Source organism: Phyllobates terribilis, unplaced genomic scaffold, assembly GCF_046119375.1.
Source record: "Phyllobates terribilis strain yellow unplaced genomic scaffold, ASM4611937v1 Scaffold_5__5_contigs__length_657084704, whole genome shotgun sequence".
NCBI classification, from domain to species: Eukaryota; Metazoa; Chordata; class Amphibia; order Anura; family Dendrobatidae; genus Phyllobates; species Phyllobates terribilis.
The window spans coordinates 654,114,452-654,136,752 of record NW_027362765.1 but is presented as its reverse complement, the minus strand read 5'-3'; the positions used below and the strand labels follow the sequence as shown (position 1 = coordinate 654,136,752).

Genomic DNA, 22,301 nt, shown 5'->3' with positions numbered 1-22,301 from the left:
CAGTCTGCTGCTGGACAGCCAGCAGCAGCAGCAGCAGGAGAGGTATGTAATCAGGAGCCCTCCTGCTAAGGGTAGACAGCTGCTCGTTCCACCCCACCCCCCGCCTTAATTGGTTCTCCTCCCTTCCAACGGTGTTGAGGCGGGTGGGAACAGCAGGGGGTGAAGGTGCTGTGTTTAAAGAGGTGGAGTTATGCAGATCTAAAACGCGTGGATTGCAGCAGCAGCAAGCCGAAAAGTGCAGGCATGTAAGGGATCTAGAGGTTGACAATATGTCTTCTTAACGGGAGTCCAGGAGCTCATCTCCACAAATGGACTTTTCAGGATCCTTGGGTGGCTCCGTAGTTTGAAACCAATTCTGGTTATTGCTTCTCGGCCTTTTGGCTAAGATCAAGTGTAGTATCTGTTCTTATCAGTTTAATATCTGATACGTCCCCTATCTGGGGACCATATATTAAATGGATTTTTAGAACAGGGAGATGGAAAAAGAGCTTGCTCTGTCCACTCCACGCATTGACCTGGTATTGCAGTATCTCCAGGACCGGTGCACCCCTTCTTTAATGCAGTTTCTAAAATCAGAAAGAATTGAATTCAATGTTTTTTGTTCATTTTGCTTGTTTGTCGGATTTTGGGATGGACTCTTTGGCTTTGCTTTTCTTCTCCTCATTGGATTTTTCATGTTCAAAGTTGCAGAAGCCAGATTACAAGCTCATTTTGGTTCAACTTCAGCAACTGTGCATTGCATTGCCATGTAATGTGATGCAATGCTATCTTTCTAGCTCTCCCTTTTTACTTCCTTTTGGATAAACAGACATATTAGGCAAGCATTTTGGAGCTTTCACCTAAATAACTACAGGTGGTGAGATAAGCTGCACAATATAATTGACCTTTCAGTATATTGTTGCACACACACCATCTATTTAGCAAATGCCCTTGTTATCAACAGCAGCCTTTTAAACTCACCTGAGCTAACAGGTATGTGCGCTGGTTACTCTGCTGCGCTTAAAATTTCTTTTTTGGTTTGCTACAATGCCTTTTCTGAAACGTTGTCTCCTTCTGCTGGAACACTGACTTCTTTCATTTAATGCCTGCAGACTATAAAAGAGAACCCAACCCAAAAAGTTTGGTTGATTAGTCTGTGGCATTCTGTTAAACTGTTGCTTATGGCGGTCTCTGTGAGCTTCTCAGCGACATTCAGCCAGCCAGGTATCCTGCCTGCAGTAGATGGAATGTGGCAATGGAACGCTGGCTGCGCGTGTCATAATAGGCTCTGAGCCTTTATATACCTGTGCACAGCAGCAGCCACCTTCAGTCTGCTGCTGGACAGCCAGCAGCAGCAGCAGCAGGAGAGGTATGTAATCAGGAGCCCTCCTGCTAAGGGTAGACAGCTGCTCGTTCCACCCCACCCCCCGCCTTAATTGGTTCTCCTCCCTTCCAACGGTGTTGAGGCGGGTGGGAACAGCAGGGGGTGAAGGTGCTATGTTTAAAGAGGTGGAGTTATGCAGATCTAAAACGCGTGGATTGCAGCAGCAGCAAGCCGAAAAGTGCAGGCATGTAAGGGATCTAGAGGTTGACAACATGTCTTCTTAACGGGAGTCCAGGAGCTCATCTCCACAAATGGACTTTTCAGGATCCTTGGGTGGCTCCGTAGTTTGAAACCAATTCTGGTTATCGCTTCTCGGCCTTTTGGCTAAGATCAAGTGTAGTATCTGTTCTTATCAGTTTAATATCTGATACGTCCCCTATCTGGGGACCATATATTAAATGGATTTTTAGAACAGGGAGATGGAAAAAGAGCTTGCTCTGTCCACTCCACGCATTGACCTGGTATTGCAGTATCTCCAGGACCGGTGCACCCCTTCTTTAATGCAGTTTCTAAAATCAGAAAGAATTGAATTCAATGTTTTTTGTTCATTTTGCTTGTTTGTCGGATTTTGGGATGGACTCTTTGGCTTTGCTTTTCTTCTCCTCATTGGATTTTTCATGTTCAAAGTTGCAGAAGCCAGATTACAAGCTCATTTTGGTTCAACTTCAGCAACTGTGCATTGCATTGCCATGTAATGTGATGCAATGCTATCTTTCTAGCTCTCCCTTTTTACTTCCTTTTGGATAAACAGACATATTAGGCAAGCATTTTGGAGCTTTCACCTAAATAACTACAGGTGGTGAGATAAGCTGCACAATATAATTGACCTTTCAGTATATTGTTGCACACACACCATCTATTTAGCAAATGCCCTTGTTATCAACAGCAGCCTTTTAAACTCACCTGAGCTAACAGGTATGTGCGCTGGTTACTCTGCTGCGCTTAAAATTTCTTTTTTGGTTTGCTACAATGCCTTTTCTGAAACGTTGTCTCCTTCTGCTGGAACACTGACTTCTTTCATTTAATGCCTGCAGACTATAAAAGAGAACCCAACCCAAAAAGTTTGGTTGATTAGTCTGTGGCATTCTGTTAAACTGTTGCTTATGGCGGTCTCTGTGAGCTTCTCAGCGACATTCAGCCAGCCAGGTATCCTGCCTGCAGTAGATGGAATGTGGCAATGGAACGCTGGCTGCGCGTGTCATAATAGGCTCCGAGCCTTTATATACCTGTGCACAGCAGCAGCCACCTTCAGTCTGCTGCTGGACAGCCAGCAGCAGCAGCAGCAGGAGAGGTATGTAATCAGGAGCCCTCCTGCTAAGGGTAGACAGCTGCTCGTTCCACCCCACCCCCCGCCTTAATTGGTTCTCCTCCCTTCCAACGGTGTTGAGGCGGGTGGGAACAGCAGGGGGTGAAGGTGCTGTGTTTAAAGAGGTGGAGTTATGCAGATCTAAAACGCGTGGATTGCAGCAGCAGCAAGCCGAAAAGTGCAGGCATGTAAGGGATCTAGAGGTTGACAACATGTCTTCTTAACGGGAGTCCAGGAGCTCATCTCCACAAATGGACTTTTCAGGATCCTTGGGTGGCTCCGTAGTTTGAAACCAATTCTGGTTATCGCTTCTCGGCCTTTTGGCTAAGATCAAGTGTAGTATCTGTTCTAATCAGTTTAATATCTGATACGTCCCCTATCTGGGGACCATATATTAAATGGATTTTTAGAACAGGGAGATGGAAAAAGAGCTTGCTCTGTCCACTCCACGCATTGACCTGGTATTGCAGTATCTCCAGGACCGGTGCACCCCTTCTTTAATGCAGTTTCTAAAATCAGAAAGAATTGAATTCAATGTTTTTTGTTCATTTTGCTTGTTTGTCGGATTTTGGGATGGACTCTTTGGCTTTGCTTTTCTTCTCCTCATTGGATTTTTCATGTTCAAAGTTGCAGAAGCCAGATTACAAGCTCATTTTGGTTCAACTTCAGCAACTGTGCATTGCATTGCCATGTAATGTGATGCAATGCTATCTTTCTAGCTCTCCCTTTTTACTTCCTTTTGGATAAACAGACATATTAGGCAAGCATTTTGGAGCTTTCACCTAAATAACTACAGGTGGTGAGATAAGCTGCACAATATAATTGACCTTTCAGTATATTGTTGCACACACACCATCTATTTAGCAAATGCCCTTGTTATCAACAGCAGTCTTTTAAACTCACCTGAGCTAACAGGTATGTGCGCTGGTTACTCTGCTGCGCTTAAAATTTCTTTTTTGGTTTGCTACAATGCCTTTTCTGAAACGTTGTCTCCTTCTGCTGGAACACTGACTTCTTTCATTTAATGCCTGCAGACTATAAAAGAGAACCCAACCCAAAAAGTTTGGTTGATTAGTCTGTGGCATTCTGTTAAACTGTTGCTTATGGCGGTCTCTGTGAGCTTCTCAGCGACATTCAGCCAGCCAGGTATCCTGCCTGCAGTAGATGGAATGTGGCAATGGAACGCTGGCTGCGCGTGTCATAATAGGCTCTGAGCCTTTATATACCTGTGCACAGCAGCAGCCACCTTCAGTCTGCTGCTGGACAGCCAGCAGCAGCAGCAGCAGGAGAGGTATGTAATCAGGAGCCCTCCTGCTAAGGGTAGACAGCTGCTCGTTCCACCCCACCCCCCGCCTTAATTGGTTCTCCTCCCTTCCAACGGTGTTGAGGCGGGTGGGAACAGCAGGGGGTGAAGGTGCTGTGTTTAAAGAGGTGGAGTTATGCAGATCTAAAACGCGTGGATTGCAGCAGCAGCAAGCCGAAAAGTGCAGGCATGTAAGGGATCTAGAGGTTGACAACATGTCTTCTTAACGGGAGTCCAGGAGCTCATCTCCACAAATGGACTTTTCAGGATCCTTGGGTGGCTCCGTAGTTTGAAACCAATTCTGGTTATCGCTTCTCGGCCTTTTGGCTAAGATCAAGTGTAGTATCTGTTCTTATCAGTTTAATATCTGATACGTCCCCTATCTGGGGACCATATATTAAATGGATTTTTAGAACAGGGAGATGGAAAAAGAGCTTGCTCTGTCCACTCCACGCATTGACCTGGTATTGCAGTATCTCCAGGACCGGTGCACCCCTTCTTTAATGCAGTTTCTAAAATCAGAAAGAATTGAATTCAATGTTTTTTGTTCATTTTGCTTGTTTGTCGGATTTTGGGATGGACTCTTTGGCTTTGCTTTTCTTCTCCTCATTGGATTTTTCATGTTCAAAGTTGCAGAAGCCAGATTACAAGCTCATTTTGGTTCAACTTCAGCAACTGTGCATTGCATTGCCATGTAATGTGATGCAATGCTATCTTTCTAGCTCTCCCTTTTTACTTCCTTTTGGATAAACAGACATATTAGGCAAGCATTTTGGAGCTTTCACCTAAATAACTACAGGTGGTGAGATAAGCTGCACAATATAATTGACCTTTCAGTATATTGTTGCACACACACCATCTATTTAGCAAATGCCCTTGTTATCAACAGCAGCCTTTTAAACTCACCTGAGCTAACAGGTATGTGCGCTGGTTACTCTGCTGCGCTTAAAATTTCTTTTTTGGTTTGCTACAATGCCTTTTCTGAAACGTTGTCTCCTTCTGCTGGAACACTGACTTCTTTCATTTAATGCCTGCAGACTATAAAAGAGAACCCAACCCAAAAAGTTTGGTTGATTAGTCTGTGGCATTCTGTTAAACTGTTGCTTATGGCGGTCTCTGTGAGCTTCTCAGCGACATTCAGCCAGCCAGGTATCCTGCCTGCAGTAGATGGAATGTGGCAATGGAACGCTGGCTGCGCGTGTCATAATAGGCTCTGAGCCTTTATATACCTGTGCACAGCAGCAGCCACCTTCAGTCTGCTGCTGGACAGCCAGCAGCAGCAGCAGCAGGAGAGGTATGTAATCAGGAGCCCTCCTGCTAAGGGTAGACAGCTGCTCGTTCCACCCCACCCCCCGCCTTAATTGGTTCTCCTCCCTTCCAACGGTGTTGAGGCGGGTGGGAACAGCAGGGGGTGAAGGTGCTGTGTTTAAAGAGGTGGAGTTATGCAGATCTAAAACGCGTGGATTGCAGCAGCAGCAAGCCGAAAAGTGCAGGCATGTAAGGGATCTAGAGGTTGACAACATGTCTTCTTAACGGGAGTCCAGGAGCTCATCTCCACAAATGGAATTTTCAGGATCCTTGGGTGGCTCCGTAGTTTGAAACCAATTCTGGTTATCGCTTCTCGGCCTTTTGGCTAAGATCAAGTGTAGTATCTGTTCTTATCAGTTTAATATCTGATACGTCCCCTATCTGGGGACCATATATTAAATGGATTTTTAGAACAGGGAGATGGAAAAAGAGCTTGCTCTGTCCACTCCACGCATTGACCTGGTATTGCAGTATCTCCAGGACCGGTGCACCCCTTCTTTAATGCAGTTTCTAAAATCAGAAAGAATTGAATTCAATGTTTTTTGTTCATTTTGCTTGTTTGTCGGATTTTGGGATGGACTCTTTGGCTTTGCTTTTCTTCTCCTCATTGGATTTTTCATGTTCAAAGTTGCAGAAGCCAGATTACAAGCTCATTTTGGTTCAACTTCAGCAACTGTGCATTGCATTGCCATGTAATGTGATGCAATGCTATCTTTCTAGCTCTCCCTTTTTACTTCCTTTTGGATAAACAGACATATTAGGCAAGCATTTTGGAGCTTTCACCTAAATAACTACAGGTGGTGAGATAAGCTGCACAATATAATTGACCTTTCAGTATATTGTTGCACACACACCATCTATTTAGCAAATGCCCTTGTTATCAACAGCAGCCTTTTAAACTCACCTGAGCTAACAGGTATGTGCGCTGGTTACTCTGCTGCGCTTAAAATTTCTTTTTTGGTTTGCTACAATGCCTTTTCTGAAACGTTGTCTCCTTCTGCTGGAACACTGACTTCTTTCATTTAATGCCTGCAGACTATAAAAGAGAACCCAACCCAAAAAGTTTGGTTGATTAGTCTGTGGCATTCTGTTAAACTGTTGCTTATGGCGGTCTCTGTGAGCTTCTCAGCGACATTCAGCCAGCCAGGTATCCTGCCTGCAGTAGATGGAATGTGGCAATGGAACGCTGGCTGCGCGTGTCATAATAGGCTCTGAGCCTTTATATACCTGTGCACAGCAGCAGCCACCTTCAGTCTGCTGCTGGACAGCCAGCAGCAGCAGCAGCAGGAGAGGTATGTAATCAGGAGCCCTCCTGCTAAGGGTAGACAGCTGCTCGTTCCACCCCACCCCCCGCCTTAATTGGTTCTCCTCCCTTCCAACGGTGTTGAGGCGGGTGGGAACAGCAGGGGGTGAAGGTGCTGTGTTTAAAGAGGTGGAGTTATGCAGATCTAAAACGCGTGGATTGCAGCAGCAGCAAGCCGAAAAGTGCAGGCATGTAAGGGATCTAGAGGTTGACAACATGTCTTCTTAACGGGAGTCCAGGAGCTCATCTCCACAAATGGACTTTTCAGGATCCTTGGGTGGCTCCGTAGTTTGAAACCAATTCTGGTTATCGCTTCTCGGCCTTTTGGCTAAGATCAAGTGTAGTATCTGTTCTTATCAGTTTAATATCTGATACGTCCCCTATCTGGGGACCATATATTAAATGGATTTTTAGAACAGGGAGATGGAAAAAGAGCTTGCTCTGTCCACTCCACGCATTGACCTGGTATTGCAGTATCTCCAGGACCGGTGCACCCCTTCTTTAATGCAGTTTCTAAAATCAGAAAGAATTGAATTCAATGTTTTTTGTTCATTTTGCTTGTTTGTCGGATTTTGGGATGGACTCTTTGGCTTTGCTTTTCTTCTCCTCATTGGATTTTTCATGTTCAAAGTTGCAGAAGCCAGATTACAAGCTCATTTTGGTTCAACTTCAGCAACTGTGCATTGCATTGCCATGTAATGTGATGCAATGCTATCTTTCTAGCTCTCCCTTTTTACTTCCTTTTGGATAAACAGACATATTAGGCAAGCATTTTGGAGCTTTCACCTAAATAACTACAGGTGGTGAGATAAGCTGCACAATATAATTGACCTTTCAGTATATTGTTGCACACACACCATCTATTTAGCAAATGCCCTTGTTATCAACAGCAGCCTTTTAAACTCACCTGAGCTAACAGGTATGTGCGCTGGTTACTCTGCTGCGCTTAAAATTTCTTTTTTGGTTTGCTACAATGCCTTTTCTGAAACGTTGTCTCCTTCTGCTGGAACACTGACTTCTTTCATTTAATGCCTGCAGACTATAAAAGAGAACCCAACCCAAAAAGTTTGGTTGATTAGTCTGTGGCATTCTGTTAAACTGTTGCTTATGGCGGTCTCTGTGAGCTTCTCAGCGACATTCAGCCAGCCAGGTATCCTGCCTGCAGTAGATGGAATGTGGCAATGGAACGCTGGCTGCGCGTGTCATAATAGGCTCTGAGCCTTTATATACCTGTGCACAGCAGCAGCCACCTTCAGTCTGCTGCTGGACAGCCAGCAGCAGCAGCAGCAGGAGAGGTATGTAATCAGGAGCCCTCCTGCTAAGGGTAGACAGCTGCTCGTTCCACCCCACCCCCCGCCTTAATTGGTTCTCCTCCCTTCCAACGGTGTTGAGGCGGGTGGGAACAGCAGGGGGTGAAGGTGCTGTGTTTAAAGAGGTGGAGTTATGCAGATCTAAAACGCGTGGATTGCAGCAGCAGCAAGCCGAAAAGTGCAGGCATGTAAGGGATCTAGAGGTTGACAACATGTCTTCTTAACGGGAGTCCAGGAGCTCATCTCCACAAATGGACTTTTCAGGATCCTTGGGTGGCTCCGTAGTTTGAAACCAATTCTGGTTATCGCTTCTCGGCCTTTTGGCTAAGATCAAGTGTAGTATCTGTTCTTATCAGTTTAATATCTGATACGTCCCCTATCTGGGGACCATATATTAAATGGATTTTTAGAACAGGGAGATGGAAAAAGAGCTTGCTCTGTCCACTCCACGCATTGACCTGGTATTGCAGTATCTCCAGGACCGGTGCACCCCTTCTTTAATGCAGTTTCTAAAATCAGAAAGAATTGAATTCAATGTTTTTTGTTCATTTTGCTTGTTTGTCGGATTTTGGGATGGACTCTTTGGCTTTGCTTTTCTTCTCCTCATTGGATTTTTCATGTTCAAAGTTGCAGAAGCCAGATTACAAGCTCATTTTGGTTCAACTTCAGCAACTGTGCATTGCATTGCCATGTAATGTGATGCAATGCTATCTTTCTAGCTCTCCCTTTTTACTTCCTTTTGGATAAACAGACATATTAGGCAAGCATTTTGGAGCTTTCACCTAAATAACTACAGGTGGTGAGATAAGCTGCACAATATAATTGACCTTTCAGTATATTGTTGCACACACACCATCTATTTAGCAAATGCCCTTGTTATCAACAGCAGCCTTTTAAACTCACCTGAGCTAACAGGTATGTGCGCTGGTTACTCTGCTGCGCTTAAAATTTCTTTTTTGGTTTGCTACAATGCCTTTTCTGAAACGTTGTCTCCTTCTGCTGGAACACTGACTTCTTTCATTTAATGCCTGCAGACTATAAAAGAGAACCCAACCCAAAAAGTTTGGTTGATTAGTCTGTGGCATTCTGTTAAACTGTTGCTTATGGCGGTCTCTGTGAGCTTCTCAGCGACATTCAGCCAGCCAGGTATCCTGCCTGCAGTAGATGGAATGTGGCAATGGAACGCTGGCTGCGCGTGTCATAATAGGCTCTGAGCCTTTATATACCTGTGCACAGCAGCAGCCACCTTCAGTCTGCTGCTGGACAGCCAGCAGCAGCAGCAGCAGGAGAGGTATGTAATCAGGAGCCCTCCTGCTAAGGGTAGACAGCTGCTCGTTCCACCCCACCCCCCGCCTTAATTGGTTCTCCTCCCTTCCAACGGTGTTGAGGCGGGTGGGAACAGCAGGGGGTGAAGGTGCTGTGTTTAAAGAGGTGGAGTTATGCAGATCTAAAACGCGTGGATTGCAGCAGCAGCAAGCCGAAAAGTGCAGGCATGTAAGGGATCTAGAGGTTGACAACATGTCTTCTTAACGGGAGTCCAGGAGCTCATCTCCACAAATGGACTTTTCAGGATCCTTGGGTGGCTCCGTAGTTTGAAACCAATTCTGGTTATCGCTTCTCGGCCTTTTGGCTAAGATCAAGTGTAGTATCTGTTCTTATCAGTTTAATATCTGATACGTCCCCTATCTGGGGACCATATATTAAATGGATTTTTAGAACAGGGAGATGGAAAAAGAGCTTGCTCTGTCCACTCCACGCATTGACCTGGTATTGCAGTATCTCCAGGACCGGTGCACCCCTTCTTTAATGCAGTTTCTAAAATCAGAAAGAATTGAATTCAATGTTTTTTGTTCATTTTGCTTGTTTGTCGGATTTTGGGATGGACTCTTTGGCTTTGCTTTTCTTCTCCTCATTGGATTTTTCATGTTCAAAGTTGCAGAAGCCAGATTACAAGCTCATTTTGGTTCAACTTCAGCAACTGTGCATTGCATTGCCATGTAATGTGATGCAATGCTATCTTTCTAGCTCTCCCTTTTTACTTCCTTTTGGATAAACAGACATATTAGGCAAGCATTTTGGAGCTTTCACCTAAATAACTACAGGTGGTGAGATAAGCTGCACAATATAATTGACCTTTCAGTATATTGTTGCACACACACCATCTATTTAGCAAATGCCCTTGTTATCAACAGCAGCCTTTTAAACTCACCTGAGCTAACAGGTATGTGCGCTGGTTACTCTGCTGCGCTTAAAATTTCTTTTTTGGTTTGCTACAATGCCTTTTCTGAAACGTTGTCTCCTTCTGCTGGAACACTGACTTCTTTCATTTAATGCCTGCAGACTATAAAAGAGAACCCAACCCAAAAAGTTTGGTTGATTAGTCTGTGGCATTCTGTTAAACTGTTGCTTATGGCGGTCTCTGTGAGCTTCTCAGCGACATTCAGCCAGCCAGGTATCCTGCCTGCAGTAGATGGAATGTGGCAATGGAACGCTGGCTGCGCGTGTCATAATAGGCTCTGAGCCTTTATATACCTGTGCACAGCAGCAGCCACCTTCAGTCTGCTGCTGGACAGCCAGCAGCAGCAGCAGCAGGAGAGGTATGTAATCAGGAGCCCTCCTGCTAAGGGTAGACAGCTGCTCGTTCCACCCCACCCCCCGCCTTAATTGGTTCTCCTCCCTTCCAACGGTGTTGAGGCGGGTGGGAACAGCAGGGGGTGAAGGTGCTGTGTTTAAAGAGGTGGAGTTATGCAGATCTAAAACGCGTGGATTGCAGCAGCAGCAAGCCGAAAAGTGCAGGCATGTAAGGGATCTAGAGGTTGACAACATGTCTTCTTAACGGGAGTCCAGGAGCTCATCTCCACAAATGGACTTTTCAGGATCCTTGGGTGGCTCCGTAGTTTGAAACCAATTCTGGTTATCGCTTCTCGGCCTTTTGGCTAAGATCAAGTGTAGTATCTGTTCTTATCAGTTTAATATCTGATACGTCCCCTATCTGGGGACCATATATTAAATGGATTTTTAGAACAGGGAGATGGAAAAAGAGCTTGCTCTGTCCACTCCACGCATTGACCTGGTATTGCAGTATCTCCAGGACCGGTGCACCCCTTCTTTAATGCAGTTTCTAAAATCAGAAAGAATTGAATTCAATGTTTTTTGTTCATTTTGCTTGTTTGTCGGATTTTGGGATGGACTCTTTGGCTTTGCTTTTCTTCTCCTCATTGGATTTTTCATGTTCAAAGTTGCAGAAGCCAGATTACAAGCTCATTTTGGTTCAACTTCAGCAACTGTGCATTGCATTGCCATGTAATGTGATGCAATGCTATCTTTCTAGCTCTCCCTTTTTACTTCCTTTTGGATAAACAGACATATTAGGCAAGCATTTTGGAGCTTTCACCTAAATAACTACAGGTGGTGAGATAAGCTGCACAATATAATTGACCTTTCAGTATATTGTTGCACACACACCATCTATTTAGCAAATGCCCTTGTTATCAACAGCAGCCTTTTAAACTCACCTGAGCTAACAGGTATGTGCGCTGGTTACTCTGCTGCGCTTAAAATTTCTTTTTTGGTTTGCTACAATGCCTTTTCTGAAACGTTGTCTCCTTCTGCTGGAACACTGACTTCTTTCATTTAATGCCTGCAGACTATAAAAGAGAACCCAACCCAAAAAGTTTGGTTGATTAGTCTGTGGCATTCTGTTAAACTGTTGCTTATGGCGGTCTCTGTGAGCTTCTCAGCGACATTCAGCCAGCCAGGTATCCTGCCTGCAGTAGATGGAATGTGGCAATGGAACGCTGGCTGCGCGTGTCATAATAGGCTCTGAGCCTTTATATACCTGTGCACAGCAGCAGCCACCTTCAGTCTGCTGCTGGACAGCCAGCAGCAGCAGCAGCAGGAGAGGTATGTAATCAGGAGCCCTCCTGCTAAGGGTAGACAGCTGCTCGTTCCACCCCACCCCCCGCCTTAATTGGTTCTCCTCCCTTCCAACGGTGTTGAGGCGGGTGGGAACAGCAGGGGGTGAAGGTGCTGTGTTTAAAGAGGTGGAGTTATGCAGATCTAAAACGCGTGGATTGCAGCAGCAGCAAGCCGAAAAGTGCAGGCATGTAAGGGATCTAGAGGTTGACAACATGTCTTCTTAACGGGAGTCCAGGAGCTCATCTCCACAAATGGACTTTTCAGGATCCTTGGGTGGCTCCGTAGTTTGAAACCAATTCTGGTTATCGCTTCTCGGCCTTTTGGCTAAGATCAAGTGTAGTATCTGTTCTTATCAGTTTAATATCTGATACGTCCCCTATCTGGGGACCATATATTAAATGGATTTTTAGAACAGGGAGATGGAAAAAGAGCTTGCTCTGTCCACTCCACGCATTGACCTGGTATTGCAGTATCTCCAGGACCGGTGCACCCCTTCTTTAATGCAGTTTCTAAAATCAGAAAGAATTGAATTCAATGTTTTTTGTTCATTTTGCTTGTTTGTCGGATTTTGGGATGGACTCTTTGGCTTTGCTTTTCTTCTCCTCATTGGATTTTTCATGTTCAAAGTTGCAGAAGCCAGATTACAAGCTCATTTTGGTTCAACTTCAGCAACTGTGCATTGCATTGCCATGTAATGTGATGCAATGCTATCTTTCTAGCTCTCCCTTTTTACTTCCTTTTGGATAAACAGACATATTAGGCAAGCATTTTGGAGCTTTCACCTAAATAACTACAGGTGGTGAGATAAGCTGCACAATATAATTGACCTTTCAGTATATTGTTGCACACACACCATCTATTTAGCAAATGCCCTTGTTATCAACAGCAGCCTTTTAAACTCACCTGAGCTAACAGGTATGTGCGCTGGTTACTCTGCTGCGCTTAAAATTTCTTTTTTGGTTTGCTTTTTTTTCAATGCCTTTTCTGAAACGTTGTCTCCTTCTGCTGGAACACTGACTTCTTTCATTTAATGCCTGCAGACTATAAAAGAGAACCCAACCCAAAAAGTTTGGTTGATTAGTCTGTGGCATTCTGTTAAACTGTTGCTTATGGCGGTCTCTGTGAGCTTCTCAGCGACATTCAGCCAGCCAGGTATCCTGCCTGCAGTAGATGGAATGTGGCAATGGAACGCTGGCTGCGCGTGTCATAATAGGCTCTGAGCCTTTATATACCTGTGCACAGCAGCAGCCACCTTCAGTCTGCTGCTGGACAGCCAGCAGCAGCAGCAGCAGGAGAGGTATGTAATCAGGAGCCCTCCTGCTAAGGGTAGACAGCTGCTCGTTCCACCCCACCCCCCGCCTTAATTGGTTCTCCTCCCTTCCAACGGTGTTGAGGCGGGTGGGAACAGCAGGGGGTGAAGGTGCTGTGTTTAAAGAGGTGGAGTTATGCAGATCTAAAACGCGTGGATTGCAGCAGCAGCAAGCCGAAAAGTGCAGGCATGTAAGGGATCTAGAGGTTGACAACATGTCTTCTTAACGGGAGTCCAGGAGCTCATCTCCACAAATGGACTTTTCAGGATCCTTGGGTGGCTCCGTAGTTTGAAACCAATTCTGGTTATCGCTTCTCGGCCTTTTGGCTAAGATCAAGTGTAGTATCTGTTCTTATCAGTTTAATATCTGATACGTCCCCTATCTGGGGACCATATATTAAATGGATTTTTAGAACAGGGAGATGGAAAAAGAGCTTGCTCTGTCCACTCCACGCATTGACCTGGTATTGCAGTATCTCCAGGACCGGTGCACCCCTTCTTTAATGCAGTTTCTAAAATCAGAAAGAATTGAATTCAATGTTTTTTGTTCATTTTGCTTGTTTGTCGGATTTTGGGATGGACTCTTTGGCTTTGCTTTTCTTCTCCTCATTGGATTTTTCATGTTCAAAGTTGCAGAAGCCAGATTACAAGCTCATTTTGGTTCAACTTCAGCAACTGTGCATTGCATTGCCATGTAATGTGATGCAATGCTATCTTTCTAGCTCTCCCTTTTTACTTCCTTTTGGATAAACAGACATATTAGGCAAGCATTTTGGAGCTTTCACCTAAATAACTACAGGTGGTGAGATAAGCTGCACAATATAATTGACCTTTCAGTATATTGTTGCACACACACCATCTATTTAGCAAATGCCCTTGTTATCAACAGCAGCCTTTTAAACTCACCTGAGCTAACAGGTATGTGCGCTGGTTACTCTGCTGCGCTTAAAATTTATTTTTTGGTTTGCTACAATGCCTTTTCTGAAACGTTGTCTCCTTCTGCTGGAACACTGACTTCTTTCATTTAATGCCTGCAGACTATAAAAGAGAACCCAACCCAAAAAGTTTGGTTGATTAGTCTGTGGCATTCTGTTAAACTGTTGCTTATGGCGGTCTCTGTGAGCTTCTCAGCGACATTCAGCCAGCCAGGTATCCTGATTGCAGTAGATGGAATGTGGCAATGGAACGCTGGCTGCGCGTGTCATAATAGGCTCTGAGCCTTTATATACCTGTGCACAGCAGCAGCCACCTTCAGTCTGCTGCTGGACAGCCAGCAGCAGCAGCAGCAGGAGAGGTATGTAATCAGGAGCCCTCCTGCTAAGGGTAGACAGCTGCTCGTTCCACCCCACCCCCCGCCTTAATTGGTTCTCCTCCCTTCCAACGGTGTTGAGGCGGGTGGGAACAGCAGGGGGTGAAGGTGCTGTGTTTAAAGAGGTGGAGTTATGCAGATCTAAAACGCGTGGATTGCAGCAGCAGCAAGCCGAAAAGTGCAGGCATGTAAGGGATCTAGAAGTTGACAACATGTCTTCTTAACGGGAGTCCAGGAGCTCATCTCCACAAATGGACTTTTCAGGATCCTTGGGTGGCTCCGTAGTTTGAAACCAATTCTGGTTATCGCTTCTCGGCCTTTTGGCTAAGATCAAGTTTAGTATCTGTTCTTATCAGTTTAATATCTGATACGTCCCCTATCTGGGGACCATATATTAAATGGATTTTTAGAACAGGGAGATGGAAAAAGAGCTTGCTCTGTCCACTCCACGCATTGACCTGGTATTGCAGTATCTCCAGGACCGGTGCACCCCTTCTTTAATGCAGTTTCTAAAATCAGAAAGAATTGAATTCAATGTTTTTTGTTCATTTTGCTTGTTTGTCGGATTTTGGGATGGACTCTTTGGCTTTGCTTTTCTTCTCCTCATTGGATTTTTCATGTTCAAAGTTGCAGAAGCCAGATTACAAGCTCATTTTGGTTCAACTTCAGCAACTGTGCATTGCATTGCCATGTAATGTGATGCAATGCTATCTTTCTAGCTCTCCCTTTTTACTTCCTTTTGGATAAACAGACATATTAGGCAAGCATTTTGGAGCTGTCACCTAAATAACTACAGGTGGTGAGATAAGCTGCACAATATAATTGACCTTTCAGTATATTGTTGCACACACACCATCTATTTAGCAAATGCCCTTGTTATCAACAGCAGCCTTTTAAACTCACCTGAGCTAACAGGTATGTGCGCTGGTTACTCTGCTGCGCTTAAAATTTCTTTTTTGGTTTGCTACAATGCCTTTTCTGAAACGTTGTCTCCTTCTGCTGGAACACTGACTTCTTTCATTTAATGCCTGCAGACTATAAAAGAGAACCCAACCCAAAAAGTTTGGTTGATTAGTCTGTGGCATTCTGTTAAACTGTTGCTTATGGCGGTCTCTGTGAGCTTCTCAGCGACATTCAGCCAGCCAGGTATCCTGCCTGCAGTAGATGGAATGTGGCAATGGAACGCTGGCTGCGCGTGTCATAATAGGCTCTGAGCCTTTATATACCTGTGCACAGCAGCAGCCACCTTCAGTCTGCTGCTGGACAGCCAGCAGCAGCAGCAGCAGGAGAGGTATGTAATCAGGAGCCCTCCTGCTAAGGGTAGACAGCTGCTCGTTCCACCCCACCCCCCGCCTTAATTGGTTCTCCTCCCTTCCAACGGTGTTGAGGCGGGTGGGAACAGCAGGGGGTGAAGGTGCTGTGTTTAAAGAGGTGGAGTTATGCAGATCTAAAACGCGTGGATTGCAGCAGCAGCAAGCCGAAAAGTGCAGGCATGTAAGGGATCTAGAGGTTGACAACATGTCTTCTTAACGGGAGTCCAGGAGCTCATCTCCACAAATGGACTTTTCAGGATCCTTGGGTGGCTCCGTAGTTTGAAACCAATTCTGGTTATCGCTTCTCGGCCTTTTGGCTAAGATCAAGTGTAGTATCTGTTCTTATCAGTTTAATATCTGATACGTCCCCTATCTGGGGACCATATATTAAATGGATTTTTAGAACAGGGAGATGGAAAAAGAGCTTGCTCTGTCCACTCCACGCATTGACCTGGTATTGCAGTATCTCCAGGACCGGTGCACCCCTTCTTTAATGCAGTTTCTAAAATCAGAAAGAATTGAATTCAATGTTTTTTGTTCATTTTGCTTGTTTGTCGGATTTTGGGATGGACTCTTTGGCTTTGCTTTTCTTCTCCTCATTGGATTTTTCATGTTCAAAGTTGCAGAAGCCAGATTACAAGCTCATTTTGGTTCAACTTCAGCAACTGTGCATTGCATTGCCATGTAATGTGATGCAATGCTATCTTTCTAGCTCTCCCTTTTTACTTCCTTTTGGATAAACAGACATATTAGGCAAGCATTTTGGAGCTTTCACCTAAATAACTACAGGTGGTGAGATAAGCTGCACAATATAATTGACCTTTCAGTATATTGTTGCACACACACCATCTATTTAGCAAATGCCCTTGTTATCAACAGCAGCCTTTTAAACTCACCTGAGCTAACAGGTATGTGCGCTGGTTACTCTGCTGCGCTTAAAATTTCTTTTTTGGTTTGCTACAATGCCTTTTCTGAAACGTTGTCTCCTTCTGCTGGAACACTGACTTCTTTCATTTAATGCCTGCAGACTATAAAAGAGAACCCAACCCAAAAAGTTTGGTTGATTAGTCTGTGGCATTCTGTTAAACTGTTGCTTATGGCGGTCTCTGTGAGCTTCTCAGCGACATTCAGCCAGCCAGGTATCCTGCCTGCAGTAGATGGAATGTGGCAATGGAACGCTGGCTGCGCGTGTCATAATAGGCTCTGAGCCTTTATATACCTGTGCACAGCAGCAGCCACCTTCAGTCTGCTGCTGGACAGCCAGCAGCAGCAGCAGCAGGAGAGGTATGTAATCAGGAGCCCTCCTGCTAAGGGTAGACAGCTGCTCGTTCCACCCCACCCCCCGCCTTAATTGGTTCTCCTCCCTTCCAACGGTGTTGAGGCGGGTGGGAACAGCAGGGGGTGAAGGTGCTGTGTTTAAAGAGGTGGAGTTATGCAGATCTAAAACGCGTGAATTGCAGCAGCAGCAAGCCGAAAAGTGCAGGCATGTAAGGGATCTAGAGGTTGACAACATGTCTTCTTAACGGGAGTCCAGGAGCTCATCTCCACAAATGGACTTTTCAGGATCCTTGGGTGGCTCCGTAGTTTGAAACCAATTCTGGTTATCGCTTCTCGGCCTTTTGGCTAAGATCAAGTGTAGTATCTGTTCTTATCAGTTTAATATCTGATACGTCCCCTATCTGGGGACCATATATTAAATGGATTTTTAGAACAGGGAGATGGAAAAAGAGCTTGCTCTGTCCACTCCACGCATTGACCTGGTATTGCAGTATCTCCAGGACCGGTGCACCCCTTCTTTAATGCAGTTTCTAAAATCAGAAAGAATTGAATTCAATGTTTTTTGTTCATTTTGCTTGTTTGTCGGATTTTGGGATGGACTCTTTGGCTTTGCTTTTCTTCTCCTCATTGGATTTTTCATGTTCAAAGTTGCAGAAGCCAGATTACAAGCTCATTTTGGTTCAACTTCAGCAACTGTGCATTGCATTGCCATGTAATGTGATGCAATGCTATCTTTCTAGCTCTCCCTTTTTACTTCCTTTTGGATAAACAGACATATTAGGCAAGCATTTTGGAGCTTTCACCTAAATAACTACAGGTGGTGAGATAAGCTGCACAATATAATTGACCTTTCAGTATATTGTTGCACACACACCATCTATTTAGCAAATGCCCTTGTTATCAACAGCAGCCTTTTAAACTCACCTGAGCTAACAGGTATGTGCGCTGGTTACTCTGCTGCGCTTAAAATTTCTTTTTTGGTTTGCTACAATGCCTTTTCTGAAACGTTGTCTCCTTCTGCTGGAACACTGACTTCTTTCATTTAATGCCTGCAGACTATAAAAGAGAACCCAACCCAAAAAGTTTGGTTGATTAGTCTGTGGCATTCTGTTAAACTGTTGCTTATGGCGGTCTCTGTGAGCTTCTCAGCGACATTCAGCCAGCCAGGTATCCTGCCTGCAGTAGATGGAATGTGGCAATGGAACGCTGGCTGCGCGTGTCATAATAGGCTCTGAGCCTTTATATACCTGTGCACAGCATCAGCCACCTTCAGTCTGCTGCTGGACAGCCAGCAGCAGCAGCAGCAGGAGAGGTATGTAATCAGGAGCAATCCTGCTAAGGGTAGACAGCTGCTCGTTCCACCCCACCCCCCGCCTTAATTGGTTCTCCTCCCTTCCAACGGTGTTGAGGCGGGTGGGAACAGCAGGGGGTGAAGGTGCTGTGTTTAAAGAGGTGGAGTTATGCAGATCTAAAACGCGTGGATTGCAGCCGCAGCAAGCCGAAAAGTGCAGGCATGTAAGGGATCTAGAGGTTGACAACATGTCTTCTTAACGGGAGTCCAGGAGCTCATCTCCACAAATGGACTTTTCAGGATCCTTGGGTGGCTCCGTAGTTTGAAACCAATTCTGGTTATCGCTTCTCGGCCTTTTGGCTAAGATCAAGTGTAGTATCTGTTCTTATCAGTTTAATATCTGATACGTCCCCTATCTGGGGACCATATATTAAATGGATTTTTAGAACAGGGAGATGGAAAAAGAGCTTGCTCTGTCCACTCCACGCATTGACCTGGTATTGCAGTATCTCCAGGACCGGTGCACCCCTTCTTTAATGCAGTTTCTAAAATCAGAAAGAATTGAATTCAATGTTTTTTGTTCATTTTGCTTGTTTGTCGGATTTTGGGATGGACTCTTTGGCTTTGCTTTTCTTCTCCTCATTGGATTTTTCATGTTCAAAGTTGCAGAAGCCAGATTACAAGCTCATTTTGGTTCAACTTCAGCAACTGTGCATTGCATTGCCATGTAATGTGATGCAATGCTATCTTTCTAGCTCTCCCTTTTTACTTCCTTTTGGATAAACAGACATATTAGGCAAGCATTTTGGAGCTTTCACCTAAATAACTACAGGTGGTGAGATAAGCTGCACAATATAATTGACCTTTCAGTATATTGTTGCACACACACCATTTATTTAGCAAATGCCCTTGTTATCAACAGCAGCCTTTTAAACTCACCTGAGCTAACAGGTATGTGCGCTGGTTACTCTGCTGCGCTTAAAATTTCTTTTTTGGTTTGCTACAATGCCTTTTCTGAAACGTTGTCTCCTTCTGCTGGAACACTGACTTCTTTCATTTAATGCCTGCAGACTATAAAAGAGAACCCAACCCAAAAAGTTTGGTTGATTAGTCTGTGGCATTCTGTTAAACTGTTGCTTATGGCGGTCTCTGTGAGCTTCTCAGCGACATTCAGCCAGCCAGGTATCCTGCCTGCAGTAGATGGAATGTGGCAATGGAACGCTGGCTGCGCGTGTCATAATAGGCTCTGAGCCTTTATATACCTGTGCACAGCAGCAGCCACCTTCAGTCTGCTGCTGGACAGCCAGCAGCAGCAGCAGCAGGAGAGGTATGTAATCAGGAGCCCTCCTGCTAAGGGTAGACAGCTGCTCGTTCCACCCCACCCCCCGCCTTAATTGGTTCTCCTCCCTTCCAACGGTGTTGAGGCGGGTGGGAACAGCAGGGGGTGAAGGTGCTGTGTTTAAAGAGGTGGAGTTATGCAGATCTAAAACGCGTGGATTGCAGCAGCAGCAAGCCGAAAAGTGCAGGCATGTAAGGGATCTAGAGGTTGACAACATGTCTTCTTAACGGGAGTCCAGGAGCTCATCTCCACAAATGGACTTTTCAGGATCCTTGGGTGGCTCCGTAGTTTGAAACCAATTCTGGTTATCGCTTCTCGGCCTTTTGGCTAAGATCAAGTGTAGTATCTGTTCTTATCAGTTTAATATCTGATACGTCCCCTATCTGGGGACCATATATTAAATGGATTTTTAGAACAGGGAGATGGAAAAAGAGCTTGCTCTGTCCACTCCACGCATTGACCTGGTATTGCAGTATCTCCAGGACCGGTGCACCCCTTCTTTAATGCAGTTTCTAAAATCAGAAAGAATTGAATTCAATGTTTTTTGTTCATTTTGCTTGTTTGTCGGATTTTGGGATGGACTCTTTGGCTTTGCTTTTCTTCTCCTCATTGGATTTTTCATGTTCAAAGTTGCAGAAGCCAGATTACAAGCTCATTTTGGTTCAACTTCAGCAACTGTGCATTGCATTGCCATGTAATGTGATGCAATGCTATCTTTCTAGCTCTCCCTTTTTACTTCCTTTTGGATAAACAGACATATTAGGCAAGCATTTTGGAGCTTTCACCTAAATAACTACAGGTGGTGAGATAAGCTGCACAATATAATTGACCTTTCAGTATATTGTTGCACACACACCATCTATTTAGCAAATGCCCTTGTTATCAACAGCAGCCTTTTAAACTCACCTGAGCTAACAGGTATGTGCGCTGGTTACTCTGCTGCGCTTAAAATTTCTTTTTTGGTTTGCTACAATGCCTTTTCTGAAACGTTGTCTCCTTCTGCTGGAACACTGACTTCTTTCATTTAATGCCTGCAGACTATAAAAGAGAACCCAACCCAAAAAGTTTGGTTGATTAGTCTGTGGCATTCTGTTAAACTGTTGCTTATGGCGGTCTCTGTGAGCTTCTCAGCGACATTCAGCCAGCCAGGTATCCTGCCTGCAGTAGATGGAATGTGGCAATGGAACGCTGGCTGCGCGTGTCATAATAGGCTCTGAGCCTTTATATACCTGTGCACAGCAGCAGCCACCTTCAGTCTGCTGCTGGACAGCCAGCAGCAGCAGCAGCAGGAGAGGTATGTAATCAGGAGCCCTCCTGCTAAGGGTAGACAGCTGCTCGTTCCACCCCACCCCCCGCCTTAATTGGTTCTCCTCCCTTCCAACGGTGTTGAGGCGGGTGGGAACAGCAGGGGGTGAAGGTGCTGTGTTTAAAGAGGTGGAGTTATGCAGATCTAAAACGCGTGGATTGCAGCAGCAGCAAGCCGAAAAGTGCAGGCATGTAAGGGATCTAGAGGTTGACAACATGTCTTCTTAACGGGAGTCCAGGAGCTCATCTCCACAAATGGACTTTTCAGGATCCTTGGGTGGCTCCGTAGTTTGAAACCAATTCTGGTTATCGCTTCTCGGCCTTTTGGCTAAGATCAAGTGTAGTATCTGTTCTTATCAGTTTAATATCTGATACGTCCCCTATCTGGGGACCATATATTAAATGGATTTTTAGAACAGGGAGATGGAAAAAGAGCTTGCTCTGTCCACTCCACGCATTGACCTGGTATTGCAGTATCTCCAGGACCGGTGCACCCCTTCTTTAATGCAGTTTCTAAAATCAGAAAGAATTGAATTCAATGTTTTTTGTTCATTTTGCTTGTTTGTCGGATTTTGGGATGGACTCTTTGGCTTTGCTTTTCTTCTCCTCATTGGATTTTTCATGTTCAAAGTTGCAGAAGCCAGATTACAAGCTCATTTTGGTTCAACTTCAGCAACTGTGCATTGCATTGCCATGTAATGTGATGCAATGCTATCTTTCTAGCTCTCCCTTTTTACTTCCTTTTGGATAAACAGACATATTAGGCAAGCATTTTGGAGCTTTCACCTAAATAACTACAGGTGGTGAGATAAGCTGCACAATATAATTGACCTTTCAGTATATTGTTGCACACACACCATCTATTTAGCAAATGCCCTTGTTATCAACAGCAGCCTTTTAAACTCACCTGAGCTAACAGGTATGTGCGCTGGTTACTCTGCTGCGCTTAAAATTTCTTTTTTGGTTTGCTACAATGCCTTTTCTGAAACGTTGTCTCCTTCTGCTGGAACACTGACTTCTTTCATTTAATGCCTGCAGACTATAAAAGAGAACCCAATCCAAAAAGTTTGGTTGATTAGTCTGTGGCATTCTGTTAAACTGTTGCTTATGGCGGTCTCTGTGAGCTTCTCAGCGACATTCAGCCAGCCAGGTATCCTGCCTGCAGTAGATGGAATGTGGCAATGGAACGCTGGCTGCGCGTGTCATAATAGGCTCTGAGCCTTTATATACCTGTGCACAGCAGCAGCCACCTTCAGTCTGCTGCTGGACAGCCAGCAGCAGCAGCAGCAGGAGAGGTATGTAATCAGGAGCCCTCCTGCTAAGGGTAGACAGCTGCTCGTTCCACC

At 44.9% G+C, this 22,301-nt stretch overlaps 17 non-coding genes across 17 annotated transcripts; all 17 read left to right on the top strand.

Moving 5' to 3' along the window:
- The first annotated feature begins 361 nt into the window (after window positions 1–361).
- LOC141149470 (U2 spliceosomal RNA) lies at window positions 362–552 on the top strand. Its single transcript, XR_012245765.1, has one exon. It is a non-coding gene; the product is annotated as a U2 spliceosomal RNA (small nuclear RNA).
- A 1,115-nt stretch (window positions 553–1,667) lies between these two features.
- LOC141275433 (U2 spliceosomal RNA) lies at window positions 1,668–1,858 on the top strand. The gene has a single exon (XR_012323674.1). It is a non-coding gene; the product is annotated as a U2 spliceosomal RNA (small nuclear RNA).
- A 1,115-nt stretch (window positions 1,859–2,973) lies between these two features.
- LOC141150030 (U2 spliceosomal RNA) lies at window positions 2,974–3,164 on the top strand. The gene has a single exon (XR_012246303.1). It is a non-coding gene; the product is annotated as a U2 spliceosomal RNA (small nuclear RNA).
- A 1,115-nt stretch (window positions 3,165–4,279) lies between these two features.
- LOC141275432 (U2 spliceosomal RNA) lies at window positions 4,280–4,470 on the top strand. Its single transcript, XR_012323673.1, has one exon. It is a non-coding gene; the product is annotated as a U2 spliceosomal RNA (small nuclear RNA).
- Window positions 4,471–5,585: 1,115 nt separating this feature from the next.
- Window positions 5,586–5,776, top strand: LOC141275431 (U2 spliceosomal RNA). Its single transcript, XR_012323672.1, has one exon. It is a non-coding gene; the product is annotated as a U2 spliceosomal RNA (small nuclear RNA).
- A 1,115-nt stretch (window positions 5,777–6,891) lies between these two features.
- On the top strand, window positions 6,892–7,082 carry LOC141275430 (U2 spliceosomal RNA). The gene has a single exon (XR_012323671.1). It is a non-coding gene; the product is annotated as a U2 spliceosomal RNA (small nuclear RNA).
- A 1,115-nt stretch (window positions 7,083–8,197) lies between these two features.
- Window positions 8,198–8,388, top strand: LOC141275429 (U2 spliceosomal RNA). The gene has a single exon (XR_012323670.1). It is a non-coding gene; the product is annotated as a U2 spliceosomal RNA (small nuclear RNA).
- Window positions 8,389–9,503: 1,115 nt separating this feature from the next.
- Window positions 9,504–9,694, top strand: LOC141275428 (U2 spliceosomal RNA). Its single transcript, XR_012323669.1, has one exon. It is a non-coding gene; the product is annotated as a U2 spliceosomal RNA (small nuclear RNA).
- Window positions 9,695–10,809: 1,115 nt separating this feature from the next.
- On the top strand, window positions 10,810–11,000 carry LOC141275426 (U2 spliceosomal RNA). Its single transcript, XR_012323667.1, has one exon. It is a non-coding gene; the product is annotated as a U2 spliceosomal RNA (small nuclear RNA).
- Window positions 11,001–12,115: 1,115 nt separating this feature from the next.
- Window positions 12,116–12,306, top strand: LOC141275425 (U2 spliceosomal RNA). Its single transcript, XR_012323666.1, has one exon. It is a non-coding gene; the product is annotated as a U2 spliceosomal RNA (small nuclear RNA).
- A 1,121-nt stretch (window positions 12,307–13,427) lies between these two features.
- On the top strand, window positions 13,428–13,618 carry LOC141275424 (U2 spliceosomal RNA). Its single transcript, XR_012323665.1, has one exon. It is a non-coding gene; the product is annotated as a U2 spliceosomal RNA (small nuclear RNA).
- Window positions 13,619–14,733: 1,115 nt separating this feature from the next.
- LOC141149733 (U2 spliceosomal RNA) lies at window positions 14,734–14,924 on the top strand. Its single transcript, XR_012246021.1, has one exon. It is a non-coding gene; the product is annotated as a U2 spliceosomal RNA (small nuclear RNA).
- A 1,115-nt stretch (window positions 14,925–16,039) lies between these two features.
- LOC141275423 (U2 spliceosomal RNA) lies at window positions 16,040–16,230 on the top strand. Its single transcript, XR_012323664.1, has one exon. It is a non-coding gene; the product is annotated as a U2 spliceosomal RNA (small nuclear RNA).
- Window positions 16,231–17,345: 1,115 nt separating this feature from the next.
- On the top strand, window positions 17,346–17,536 carry LOC141275422 (U2 spliceosomal RNA). The gene has a single exon (XR_012323663.1). It is a non-coding gene; the product is annotated as a U2 spliceosomal RNA (small nuclear RNA).
- A 1,115-nt stretch (window positions 17,537–18,651) lies between these two features.
- On the top strand, window positions 18,652–18,842 carry LOC141275421 (U2 spliceosomal RNA). Its single transcript, XR_012323662.1, has one exon. It is a non-coding gene; the product is annotated as a U2 spliceosomal RNA (small nuclear RNA).
- A 1,115-nt stretch (window positions 18,843–19,957) lies between these two features.
- LOC141275420 (U2 spliceosomal RNA) lies at window positions 19,958–20,148 on the top strand. Its single transcript, XR_012323661.1, has one exon. It is a non-coding gene; the product is annotated as a U2 spliceosomal RNA (small nuclear RNA).
- A 1,115-nt stretch (window positions 20,149–21,263) lies between these two features.
- On the top strand, window positions 21,264–21,454 carry LOC141275418 (U2 spliceosomal RNA). The gene has a single exon (XR_012323660.1). It is a non-coding gene; the product is annotated as a U2 spliceosomal RNA (small nuclear RNA).
- Window positions 21,455–22,301: the final 847 nt, after the last annotated feature.